A 14,642-nucleotide genomic window follows, 5' to 3' on the forward strand; every position below is an offset into this window, starting at 1 on the left:
CCATTATCCTCGTTTTGCTTTTGTTGATGTTCATCTTATACTCTCCTTTCAAGACACCGCCCATTCCGTTCAATTGCTCTTCCAAGTCCTTTGCTGTCCCTGACAGAACTACAATGTCATCGGCGAACCTCAAAGTTTTTATTTCTTCTCCATGGATTTTAATACCTACTCCGAACTTTACTTTTGTTTACTTTATTGCTTGCTCAATATAGAGATTGAATAACATCGGGGATAGGGTACAACCCTGTCTCACTCCCTTCCCAACCACTGCTTCCCTTTCATGCTCCTCGACTCTTATAACTGCCATCTGGTTTCTGTACAAATTGTAAATAGCCTTTCGCTCCCTGTATTTTACCCCTGTCACATTCAGAATTTGAAAGAGAGTATTCCAATCAACATTGTCAAAAGCTTTCTCTAAGTCTACAAATGCTAGAAATGTAGGTTTGCCTTTCCTTAATCTTTCTTCTCAGATAAGTCGTAAGGTCAGTATTGCCTCACGTGTTCCAACATTTCTACGGAATCCAAACTGATCTTCCCCGAGGTCGGCTTCTACCAGTTTTTCCATTCGTCTGTAAAGAATTCGCGTTAGTATTTTGCAGCTGTGACTTATTAAACTGATAGTTCTAATGGAAAGTTGTCTACTCTCGGGGCCTTGTTTCGACTTAGGTCTTTCAGTGCTCTGTCAAACTCTTCACGCAGTATCGAATCTCCCATTTCATCTTGATCTACATCCTCTTCCATTTCCATAACATTCTCCTCAAGTACATCGCCCTTGTATAGACCCTCTATATACTCCTTCCACCTTTCTGCTGTCCCTTCTTTGTTTAGAACTGGGTTTCCATCAGAGCTCTTGATATTCATACAAGCGACTCTCATCTCTCCAAAGGTCTCTTTAACTTTCCTGTAGGCGGTATTTATCTTACCCCTAGTGAGATAAGTCTCTACATCCTTACATTTGTCCTCTAGCCATCCCTGCTTAGCCATTTTGCACTTCCTCTCGATCTCATTTTTGAGACGTTTGTATTCCTTTCTGCCTGCTTCATTCACTGCATTTTTATATTTTCTCCTTTCATCAATTAAATTCAATATTTCTTCTGTTACCCAAGGGTTTCTACTAGCCCTCGTCTTTTTACCTATTTGATCCTCTGATGTCTTCACTATTTCATCCCTCAAAGCTACCCATTCTTCTTCTACTGTATGTCTTTCCCCCATTCTTGTCAATTGTTCCCTTATGCTCTCCCTTAAACTCTGTACAACCTCTGGTTCTTTCAGTTTATCCAGGTCCCATCTCCTTAAATTCCCACCTTTTCGCAGTTCCTTCAGTTTTAATCTACAGTTCGTAACCAATAGATTGTGGTCAGTGTCCACATCTGCCCCTGGAAATGTCTTACAATTTAAAACCTGGTTCCTAAATCTCTGTCTTACCATTATGTAATCTATCTGATATCTTTTAGTATCTCCAGGGTTATTCCGTGTATACAACCTTCTTTCATGATTCTTGAACCAAGTGTTAGCTATGATTAAGTTATGCTCTTCGCAAAATTCTAACAGGCGGCTTCCTCTTTTATTTCTTAGCCCCAATCCATGTTCACCTACTATGTTTCCTTCTCTTCCTTTTCCTACTCTCGAATTCCAGTCACCCATGACTATTAAATTTTCGTCTCTCTTCACTACCTGAATAATTTCTTTTATCTCATCATACATTTCATCAATTTCTTCGTCATTTGCAGAGCTAGTTGGCATATAAACTTGTACTACTGTAGTAGGTGTGGGCTTCGTGTCTATCTTGGCCACAATAATGCGTTCACTATGCTGGGTGTAGTAGGATACCCGTACTCCTATTTTTTTATTCATTATAAAACCTACTCCTGCATTACCCCAATTCGATTTTGTATTTATAACCCTGTATTCTCCTGACCAAAAGTCTTGTTCCTCCTGCCACCGAACTTCACTAATTCCCACTATATCTACCTTTAACCTATCCATTTCCCTTTTTAAATTTTCTAACCTACCTACCCGATTAAGGGATCTGACATTCCACGCTCCGATCCGTAGAACGCCAGTTTTCTTATTATGATGATTTTATGACGTGGCTCAACGTGTATATTTTTGAAGAACGAATTTATTTTGTCACTTTCACAAATATCTTTAATTTCCATAACATTTTCCAAGTGTTTTCATATGGTAAACACATTAAGTTACTTTGCTCTGTGTTATTTAAAAGCGAAAATGTGAACAGTATTACATTGAATCATTGACTGTCCTGGATGCGTCTGCAACAATATGTCACGGATATACTCTTAATTCTGTTGCCAAAAACGTCACCAATTATCGACAATCCTCGAGTACAGATCACGAGACTCTTTGTTGTGTATCGTGTGAACAAAGAGATTCTTAGCACAAAGTTTTGTTATGCAGACTGTGACTTTATTTGGTGTGGAAAATGTTAGTGGTATGTCTGCTGAATAGAAAGAGGTGGACATGAAAAAAACGATAAATTATACTGCAGTCATTTCTGAAAGACAACCTTGGAACAGCTTCTATCCACATTAAGATTATTAACTGGACAAGAACCCTAGACGCTGACCTAATTGCGGGTGAAGTAAATTCAGCTTGAATATAAAGTTCTCTTCTTAAAACATTTGTATAAATATTGCATTAGCAGTGTTGCTCACTTATTTAAAATAAATTTAAATTTCTAACATAAAAAGTTAAATATTAAGGAGAAACACTATATATACATTAACAATGTGACATCTAACTACAACGTTCAGTCGGTATCAGTAGGGACATTCCACGTTGAGAAATGCATTGTATATTGTTTGAGGATTTTTATGTAGATATAAACTATGTTGAAGGGAAAGAAATACAGATGGAGATCACCAGTGAAATAGTTTCCTTTCCGATGCTTGCAGAAATTTCAAAATCTGCGACGTTCACTAGACGAGGTGCTTGTTCGTCAGTAGATTTGTTACCTGTTACTATCAGCAACAGCGAGATTGCCGGATGTTCTCGTGGTAAATGACGTCTTGAGGTGAGGTGTCTAAGGGTGCTGCATGCATGTTGTATCGTCAGACGGTGCTATGGCGAGCGCGCGGCAACACCTGCATAACACACGACTCTGAAGTTGCTGCGAGGATTATCTGCAGTCTGGGTCGGAGATTTTCTCCGCTCAGGGACTGGGTGTTGTGTTGTCCTTATCATCAACATTTCATCCCCATCGACGCGCAGGTCGCCGAAGTGGCGTCAACTCGAAAGACCTGCACCAGGCGAACGGTCCACCCGACTGGAGGCCCTAGCCACACGACATTTCAGTATGTTGCTAAACGGGTAAAATTCTCTCCTGACTCGAGTTTCAGGTTGGCTATCTAACAAACAGGAGCAACAAAAGTTTGATTTTCGGTATTTCGTATAACTAGTGAACTGAATTCAAAAATTTAAAATGTTGTCATGGTCTACTCATTAAAACGGCTAATCTTACCTTAAAGGTTTGATCTAATAAGTTAAGTATTAAAGACCAGGATAACAGCGGCAAACAGATCATGTTTTGGCTTAAGGATGTGGTGAGCAGTGGAGCAGGTCTGAAAAATTTTAAAATCAGTCTATACCAGAGTATAATTCTCCTGGTAACGCTATATGGCTCTGAAACATTTATATCAAGGAAAGAAGATGAGCAAAAGCTGCTAGTCTTCGAGAGAAAGATATTAAGGAAAATATTTGGCGCTAAGAAAGCCACCTGGTCACAGGAATGGAGGATATTAAAAAACCAGGACCTGGCACACCTATACTCGCAAGCTGACATTGTCCAAAGAATGAAGAAAAGAAGACTGATGTGAGCTGGACATCTAATTAGGATGGAGCAAGAAAGGCTATCACTCTCAGGATCCGTGGAAGAAGGGACTGAGGAAGGCCACGGAAGAGATGGAAGGATGATATCAACAGGAATACGGAGGCGATGGGCCTGAGAAAAGGCGAATGGACCCCGAAAGCCAAGAACAGAAATTATAGGTGGAGGAAAGTAGAGAACGCATATAGTGCCACAGGCCAAAGCGACAATTAAGAAGAAGAAGAAGAAGTATCAAAATTAGAAACTGTGAACATGTCTCGAGGCACTGTATCTCAAGGCAAGCACATTATTCAGACAATATTCAGTCTATATTGGGGGACGGGAGAGCGTAGCAACTTTCAACAAACTTCACACATAATCTCGAACCATTTTGAAACTTTTTCTCGCTGATATCTTCCACAAAATAATGAAACGAAAAAGGTCATCTATTACTACGTTTTTGCAGGTCATGCAGTAAAACTTCAGCATCACGCACGACGTTTTGATCTACACTCCTGGAAATGGAAAAAAGAACACATTGACACCGGTGTGTCAGACCCACCATACTTGCTCCGGACACTGCGAGAGGGCTGTACAAGCAATGATCACACGCACGGCACAGCGGACACACCAGGAACCGCGGTGTTGGCCGTCGAATGGCGCTAGCTGCGCAGCATTTGTGCACCGCCGCCGTCAGTGTCAGCCAGTTTGCCGTGGCATACGGAGCTCCATCGCAGTCTTTAACACTGGTAGCATGCCGCGACAGCGTGGACGTGAACCGTTATGTGCAGTTGACGGACTTTGAGCGAGGGCGTATAGTGGGCATGCGGGAGGCCGGGTGGACGTACCGCCGAATTGCTCAACACGTGGGGCGTGAGGTCTCCACAGTACATCGATGTTGTCGCCAGTGGTCGGCGGAAGGTGCACGTGCCCGTCGACCTGGGACCGGACCGCAGCGACGCACGGATGCACGCCAAGACCGTAGGATCCTACGCAGTGCCGTAGGGGACCGCACCGCCACTTCCCAGCAAATTAGGGACACTGTTGCTCCTGGGGTATCGGCGAGGACCATTCGCAACCGTCTCCATGAAGCTGGGCTACGGTCCCGCACACCGTTAGGCCGTCTTCCGCTCACGCCCCAACATCGTGCAGCCCGCCTCCAGTGGTGTCGCGACAGGCGTGAATGGAGGGACGAATGGAGACGTGTCGTCTTCAGCGATGAGAGTCGCTTCTGCCTTGGTGCCAATGATGGTCGTATGCGTGTTTGGCGCCGTGCGGGTGAGCGCCACAATCAGGACTGCATACGACCGAGGCACACAGGGCCAACACCCGGCATCATGGTGTGGGGAGCGATCTCCTACACTGGCCGTACACCACTGGTGATCGTCGAGGGGACACTGAATAGTGCACGGTACATCCAAACCGTCATCGAACCCATCGTTCTACCATTCCTAGACCGGCAAGGGAACTTGCTGTTCCAACAGGACAATGCACGTCCGCATGTATGCCGTGCCACCCAACGTGCTCTAGAAGGTTAAGTCAACTACCCTGGCCAGCAAGATCTCCGGATCTGTCCCCCATTGAGCATGTTTGGGACTGGATGAAGCGTCGTCTCACGCGGTCTGCACGTCCAGCACGAACGCTGGTCCAACTGAGGCGCCAGGTGGAAATGGCATGGCAAGCCGTTCCACAGGACTACATCCAGCATCTCTACGATCGTCTCCATGGGAGAATAGCAGCCTGCATTGCTGCGAAAGGTGGATATACACTGTACTAGTGCCGACATTGTGCATGCTCTGTTGCCTGTGTCTATGTGCCTGTGGTTCTGTCAGTGTGATCATGTGATGTATCTGACCCCAGGAATGTGTCAATAAAGTTTCCCCTTCCTGGGACAATGAATTCACGGTGTTCTTATTTCAATTTCCAGGAGTGTATTACTTCTCTTTTAATAGCTCTATTTACAACACATTTAGCAGGCAGTATCCACATATACCACTGAATATACCTACAAAATCATATTGTTGTGCGACAGACAGTTCAAGAGATAAGACCTCATAAACATTGAGATTCGTGAAAAACTAGCTTTTCTTAAAACGGAGCGCAAATTATCCAGTCTACACTCACGAGTTTAAACATAATTTCAAACCTGTTATAAATTTTTTCTCGCTTACAGTCCCGCCAAATAATGAAACGAAATCATTTTATTGCTTACTAAATGTTCGATATTGTTCCAGTAATTCTTCAGCATCAACCATGCCGTTTTAATTTACTATTTTTTCAGTACTCACTCTGCTCCCTACCAATTTTGCAGACATTATCTACATATACCACTGAAGATACTTACACAATTATATTATTGTACGACACGCAGCTTAGGAGAAAACCAGGTTTTCAGAAAAATGTACATCGTTCTCAGTATCTGTTGCACAAATGTTTACAGATTAAAAAAAAAGTGTTGGAAGGTAACTGTCATGTGACGCTTTTTCAGTTCACCAGTTTTGGTTTTGACTTTTTTCATTAGTCTTTCGGTGAACAATCCGAAACCAATGTACCCAACATAACTAGGATTTTGCGTCTGCAACCATAAAGCTTAATGTCAAATATTATTTAACACTTTAACTCGATGGATAAGTAATCAGACGTTTGAATCTGTGTTATACGTGGGAGTTTCTTATAAGTAATTATTAATCAGCTTCTTGAACTTGGTTGGAAATATTTACGTGAAATACATACAGTGATGCTTATCACATAGGTTACTATAAATACAACAAAATGTTCTTCTTCCTTAAACTACGCTGGCTTGAGCAGTTCTACAATTTTAGTATTAGGAAATTACCGTCTCTTGCACATCTACATCAAATAGCTGTGGGGTCCATGGTATCAGCAACGATAAACTCAAATGAACATGCACTTAAAGGTGTACATTCCATGGTGATGAATTGGTTAGTGTAACAGAACGAATCCTCCAATGTCGATCAGAACAAACATGTTAGAAACGGGCACGATTTTTTTTTAATTTCTGAGGCCACATTGATAAACAAGCCTAACTGGAATAGGCGATAACAAATACTTCTTACTGTTTACTGTACTCTCTATAATTTTATCAGTGTAATAATAGTCTATCAGTTTTGGAGATGAGATTTTGCTACTGCGGTACTGAAGTATGGACGTTTCAGCGTGAGTTTTGTATCCTAATGCATGCGCTGTGGTACCGTTTAACTACTGGTACTTTCACAGTCGACTTTGATTAGTGACGTCATAATGAACAAGGAATGTGAACACGTAGAACAAGACCTATACTAACAACTGAAAGTCATAAATTTGAGTGAATATGCAAAGTTACAGTTTTCGCCTGGGCGCACATGCGCATGTCCTAATAATGACATTTCAACAATGTGAGAGTGTCAGACGACGCCTCTATGATCTCTGCCTTCGCCTTTATAATTAAATGAAATACTATCACACAAAAATTTGCCAATGTGTTAATGGACATCGCATTAGCAATAACCCATGAATGATAGAAACGTATAATCATAACATCAATGATACAGAATAAAGTCATGTTGCGAGACTTTGTAAAACCCGGGCTATTGATGCAATCAACATAAAGCAGTAAAAAAATTAAAATTTTAATAGTATTATGGAGGTTGTGGCATTTATAAAACAATTCCGCCTACGTTTCATTATATTTTGTTGCTACGTTTTAATATTCAGTACAGGAAAATTCATGTCAGCGAAACAAAGCGTACACATCACGTCACACGACTTATAGTCTGAGGGTGAGAACAGTAGCATGGTGAGAGCTGTATCGTGATGGAAGCTATACAGACAGCAGGGATTCATCTGCTAGGCATGGCTTTCATAATTTATCTTTACTGTTTAGATATTAATATACATCTCCAACCACGCTTCTGCGGTTACTTACACTGATAGCTAATTAATAATAATTTCAGTAACTTTCAATCCACATTTGAAACCTAAATACAATTTTCAGCTAATGTTGATAGTCATTGCTAATGTTGATAGTCATTGGTGAAAACTACAGACCAATCACAGGTGCACTCTGAGTGGGAAGCCACGCTCACTACTCGTCTGTGATCATTTTTGGAGGAGGCTATACGTGAATACGTGTGTAAAAAGTGATCTAGTGTTAAGACAAAATAATTTACTAAAATTGCCTTAGATGACGTTCTTGTGCGAGCTTGTATTAATTTCATGTGAGTTCTAAGAATGTGTGGGGCTTTTTATTGTTGCTTTTGCGGTGCACTAGAAATAATTAGCATCCGGATAGTTTACCATGAGTAACGATAATAGTCTAGCTCTCAGAATCTTTTTCTTGACATTTCGGTTCTACATATAGAAATAAAAATCAAGTGGCATACCACTGTTCAGTAAATTCATTTTTAATAGCACTCAATTCTCGCCCATTGCCACTTCGTTATGCACTGTCAGGCGTGTTAAGAGTCAGAGGCCAGCGCAGAAGTAACCAATCGGGGCGACAGCTGTGAAACAAGAGGTAAACAAGTTGCCTCCATTTGTGCTTGGGAAAGTGAGAGCCGACATTATTTACTGAAATCCACAGTCTCTGTTAATCCTGGCACATCTTTTTTGGTGGGAACCGTTGTATTCAGGAACCCACCGTGCAGTGTTTGAGGGTTCGGCTGATTCTAACAGCATACATCAACCCTAGTTTAAACATTACGAAATGACAAGGACCTGACACGATATACAATTCAGTAATTGCCCCACTCGCATTTAATACCGATTTGTTTGACTTGGCCGACACCACATACACAAAACATAGTTAACACGTATTAGGTGTATTCAAGTGATATAGTAGAATTCAGTTCGTATGAATGCCTTCGGTAAACACTATTTCATTGACAGCCACCTTACTCCTTGACCTGCCACTCTATCCACAAATAGCAAAACAGGTAAAGTGTGCAATAAATAAATATTTTACGCAATTTACTGTATTTAGCCTATCTTATTAGACTGTTACCGCCTCGTAGCTCAGGGGGTCAGCGCATTTGGCTGCTGTGCGGAGGTTCGAGTCCTGGCACTGTCTAGATTTTTCCGTGGCGGGAGAACGGGAACTGGGTGCACTCAGCCTCGTGATACCAATTAAAGAGCTACTTCACTGAGAGGTAGCGACTCCATCTGAAGAAAGTCTTCAATGGGGATGTCGAGCGGTCGGTTGTCCCCACTGACGGGTCAGTGCCAGAACGCGGAGATTTGCTTTGCTTTTTATTAGGCTGTAGACCAACTTGCAAGTGGCTGGATAAGTGAATAAAACAAGTCGATAGAAAATAAGGTTGTAACACCTCCCACAAGACCATCCCTGGGGAGCTCGTGAATGAGTCGTTCAAATGAACGCTTCACTCCAGTGAAGTGTGAACTAACCACTCAATTTCAATGAACTGGTACTTCAAACTCTTCACAGATAACACACTCCACACTTTTTTCTAGTTCTTTCACTCACTCTCTTCCCCTCTCCCTCTCCCACTACATCGACGCTACGTCACTTATTCTCCCTTCACTTCAGTCCTCCCTCTACTGCGTGTCGACGAATCGCGCGATGTTTGTGGGGAACGATAGGTTTAGGAGGGGTTGGTGAGGTGAGGGGTGAGGGGAATGTAGCGTCAGCTGCTTCCTGCAGTGCTGACAACATTACCCGTGACTATTTGTGCAGTTAAGCTTCGCCTCTACGGGTAGCCTACCGTTGGCAGCGCTTGCAGACAAATGAATATTAAAGATACAAATGAAGAGGCTGGCTGTGTGAGCACGCACAGCCAACATGAAAATAAGAGCTTTGTTAATAACACTGAAAGAGGGATTTTACCTGAAATCGTACCAATGACGACAGGTGACACTTTACGTTTTGAATCTGGAGGGTTATTATTCTCAGCAAAAATAAAATCGACAGGAAAACTTCTGAATAATTACTTAACGTAGGTATATAGGCTTTGTGACAGTGGTAAACATACTCATTCTATTTTGGATTAAATTTTAAAGGAACATAAAATTGGACTGCATTTCGTTGATAGCCCTAGTTTTCAGTCCATGAATACAACAAATAATGTTTAATTTGGCAGATAAAGATTTTTTTGGGCGCTTCATGAGAAAATGTCGAGCAACATTAAATGTAATACCTTCTTTTTATCTGCCAGGCTTCTCTGTTTATCTTTCCTTTGTCCCCTTCGACCGTGCTCTATCTAAGTTAACTCAGACGCTGTAAGAGTGTAAAACGTTGCGTGCACGTTACTGCATAGTTCGGCCATCTGTTGGTAAAATTATGAAGTATTACGAAGCTTTGTTGTACGAGCGCAGCCGCGGCTGAGCGGCGAACTGGGCAACTTCGCCAGGCTTCCGTACTTCATGAACGAACTACTTCATTTGAACGCTTCACGGCAAAGAGTGAAATGAATGAAGTAGTTCACGGGAATCAACGAGTTCGACCCATCTCTACCGGTAATGCAGTGTCGCGCTTAAACCAGGCTTCGGTTCTAGGACCGCTTTACAGTGTGTAAACTTTTAGATGACAGACCTCTCCCTAGTCCTGAATCGGTAGAAGTCGGTAAACGTCGGGAGGCTTCGGTAGGCACGCAGTTTCGACTGCTGCCAACATTACGTAGCTGACTGTGTTGTACAAGGTAGCCATTGTCGTCTGCTTCGTTGCTGGCCCATCTCGGGAGTCGCCAACAACCCCTACCGGTAGGCCTACGGTTAGAAGGAAACCAGTATTACGTAGCGATGCTCGCAAAATTATATTGCGTGTGATTGAATGCTGTGGAAGGGAAAGGGAGCAGAAAAAATTGCTTCACCCCATTTACAAATCTTCAGTGAGAGCTGCAACATACACGGGACAAAGCATGCGTAGCTTTGGAAGATTCAAACAGTTTTCCAAGACTCATCCTGACAAGAAAAGGTGAGTTTCGATTTCAGATATTTTGTTCGCGATCACTTTGAAGGAGCCCTCTATTTCGCCCGAATTACCTTATATTTCATTTTTCCTTGCTACCGTATTGCTTTGTATGGAAACACCTATGGGTACTGTATTATTTCGAAACACATGCTCTCATTCTCAAATAGTGGATGAATAAATCTGGGTATTTTCCCGCGGTGGCATCTCATTGTTTATGACGTCATATATCCTCAAGAATGTGTCTTACTTCTTTTTTTTCGGCTAGGAACCTTCGTGGGTGTACGGAGAACAAATCACCAAAGTTTCATTGCAATCAGATGAATGGTTTGTGAGCGCATAGTAGACAAACATACATACATTCATTTATATATATATAGATTTTAATGTACATGACGATTTCAGTTTCGTTTACGAACAAAATTTAAAGCGAGTTTCACTTCCACGCCTTTCGTCTGCTTTCGTGTAAGCATGACGCGCAATTTGTAGTGCCAGCACTGCAACTGGTAGGCGTGCCTTGTCCCCCCCCCCCCCCCCAACGACTCCTCTCCTCTCGCCAGCCAATGCTTGCTTCCTACTCTCCCCGCATTCCCCTCTCAACTCGCCGTCATACCTTATCCTCTCCCCACCTCCAAACAGTTCCTACAAATGTGCTGAGTAAAGGAGAGTTTTGCGAGCATATGATAAGTAGCCTCTTTTATATGACTTGAATCAAGAGATGGCAAACTATCTAGTTGAACCTTGATGGGTTTAGGTTAAGCCATACGTCACATAGCTCGAGAATGTATGTGTGTACATATTTATGAGGGAGTGCTGAAAAGTAATGTCTTCGAATTTTTGTGTATGAAAACTCTTGAAGCTCTTTAAATAAATCAAACTTTATTAACATCCTACATCTTTTTGTTCATATCTATGTACTTATGTCTCAACATGGTCCTTCAGGCGACGAATTCATTTCTCCCAACGAGACACCAGTTTGTTGACGCAGTCACTGTAGAAGGGCAAAGAGAGGTGGGAAGTGGCAACAGGTAGCAGAAGGAACAAGCCTAGAACTAAGTCTGACAGTTTTGTGGTGAATGTCAAAAATAAGTTTGACCTGTTGCTTCAGTTAGAAACTGATGAGCCTCAAGCAGAGGTAGGTGTAGACAGGACACAACAAACTTTCAATAGGAAATTGAAAAAGAATGTAGGAAAGTTATCGAAAAGGAAGAAAGTTTTGTTGTTAGGCAGTTCTCATGCCAGAGGTGTAGGCCAACTTCTGCAGGAGGAATTAGGACCAGAATACCAGGTCACAAATTTTTTCAAACCAAGTGCTAGTCTGGATCAGGTGACAGAGGATTTAGGTTCACTCTGTAAAGGATTTACCAGGGAAGACACCGTGGTTATTGTGGGAGGGCCAGGGAACAGCATTGACAGAGATCCTGGGTACAGTATAGAGTGTGACCTGGTAAAGATTGCGTCGGCATCGAGACACACCAGTGTAGAATTTGTATCTGTCCTGAGACGTCATGACCGGCCTCATTTGGACTCTTCTGTTGGGAGAGTTAATTTGGAGTTGGAACGGCTGCTTGGGTCGGGTGCGGGGGCTCATATTGGTGTGGTTCCTGTTGATTATCTCAGTAGGTGGGACTATACCAGGCACGGCCTACATCTCAACAGGAAAGGGAAGGGGAAACTGGCTGGGGTAATAGCAGGAAATTTAAGGGGGGGAGGCACTGCCATGAATGGTAAAATACCAGTGGTTACAGGTGTTGGAGCAGCACCTTTTTTAGGATAGGTAAGACAGAAAGATGTCAAGTTCTACGAGAGGTCAGGATTGAAACAAATCTTCAGTTTAGGAAAGAAATTAAACAGCACAATTCTAGCACATTGGATCACCAATCACAGCTATCAATTATAAATTTTCACCAATCACCAGAAATTTTATTTCCACCAAGTTGTAGCTCAGTCCTAGGTAATTGCATTGATGAATTAAAGTCACCCAACCCAGTTGACATAATCTGCCTCTCTGAACACCGTGTGACCACTGGTATAGGAACTAGGCCTAAGCACAATGAGAAACTCAGACAGGAGAGTACTGCAAATGTTAGAATAAGGAAAGGTTCTCATAAAGGTATAATTAAAAATAATGTAAGTATATTTCATCAAAATATTGGGAGTTTAAAGAATAAAGTAGATGAGCTTCTGGTTTGTTTAGAAGATTTAGAAGCTGAGAATGAAATAGATATACTATGCCTGTCTGAGCATCACATTGTTACTGATATGGATAAGGTAAATGTAAGTGGATATAAGCTCTCTGCACATGTAATGAGAGAAAATATGGAGAAAGGAGGAGTTGCCATATATGTCAAAATTTATCATTGTGCAAAAAGTATAGAAACAAAAAAGTTTTGTGTAGAGAAACATATAGAAGCATGTGCCTGTGAGCTTAAATTAAATAAAGGCACATTTATAATTGTAACTGTATATAGGTCCCCATCAGGAAATTTTCATCTATTTCTGAAAAATTTGGACTCCTTGTTGTGCTATCTGTCAGACAGGGGGAAGCAAATTATTATTTGTGGGGACTTCAATGTAGATTCTCTGAAGGAGGGTAATAGGAAAAATGACCTTGAAGTATTACTCGGTTCTTTCAATTTGACACCCGTTATTGATTTTCCTACTCGGGTGGTAAAGGATAGCAGCTCACTGATAGATAACTTCTTTATAGACCAAGATAAGTTTAACCAGATAAATGCTCAGCCTGTTGAGAATGGTCTTTCTGATCATGGTGCACAGCTAGTTACAATATATGACATAGCTCCATTCAGCAATACTAAACAGTCCTCCAAAGTGGTACGTTCAGTCAACGATTTAACAATTGCAAATTTCAGGGAAAGCCTACAGCAGTTAGACTGGGATGAGGTGTACCGTGAACCTGATGCCAATTTAAAATATAATTTATTTCATGACATTTTTGTAAATGCATTTGAAAACTGCTTCCCCAAGAAAATAGTTAAATATACTCGTAAGAAACCTTGTAAGAAACCATGGCTTACTAAGGGTATAAAAATATCTTGTAACCGCAAAAGGGAAATGTATCTGACAGCAAGAAAGAGTAGTGACCCAGAAACTATCAAAAATTATAAAAACTACTGTGTTATATTAAGAAAAGTTATTAAAAAATCCAGGAGTATGTGTATCATGTCTGAAATCAGCAACTCTGATAATAAAATTAAAACAATTTGGAATATTATTAAAAGAGAAACAGGTCAACCAAGAGCAGAGGAAGACAGTATTACCATCAAATTGAATGAAAACTTTACGAACAAAAAGTCAGAAGTTGAAAATATTTTTAATAATCATTTTCTAAATGTTGTGGATATAGTAGGATCCAGGTGTTCATTAGAAGATGCTAGGCTGTTAATGGAAGAGGCCATACCTATGCAATTTGATACAATTGAAATCTCACCCACTTCTCCCTTTGAAATTAGGAAAATAATAAACTTGCTTAAAAGCAAAAACTCACATGGAATTGATGGCATTTCCAGCAAAATACTAAAAGCTTGTTCTCAACAGATAAGTAAGATTCTCAGCCACCTGTGTAATAGCTCTCTGGAACAGGGCATTTTCCCTGATAGACTGAAATATGCTATTGTTATACCTTTGCATAAAAAGGGGGATAGATCTGATGTCAACAATTACCGTCCAATCTCCCTTCTAACAGCTTTATCCAAAATTTTTGAGAAAGTAATGTATTCAAGAGTAGCTTCACATATCTGTAAAAATGAAGTACTAACAAAATGTCAGTTTGGTTTTCAGAAAGGTTTTTCAACAGAAAATGCCATATATGCTTTCACCAGTAAAATTTTGAATGATCTGAATAACCGAACACCACCCATTGGGATTTTTTGT

The sequence above is a fragment of the Schistocerca nitens genome, chromosome 8 (genome assembly GCF_023898315.1).
Source record: "Schistocerca nitens isolate TAMUIC-IGC-003100 chromosome 8, iqSchNite1.1, whole genome shotgun sequence".
Classification (NCBI taxonomy): Eukaryota; Metazoa; Arthropoda; class Insecta; order Orthoptera; family Acrididae; genus Schistocerca; species Schistocerca nitens.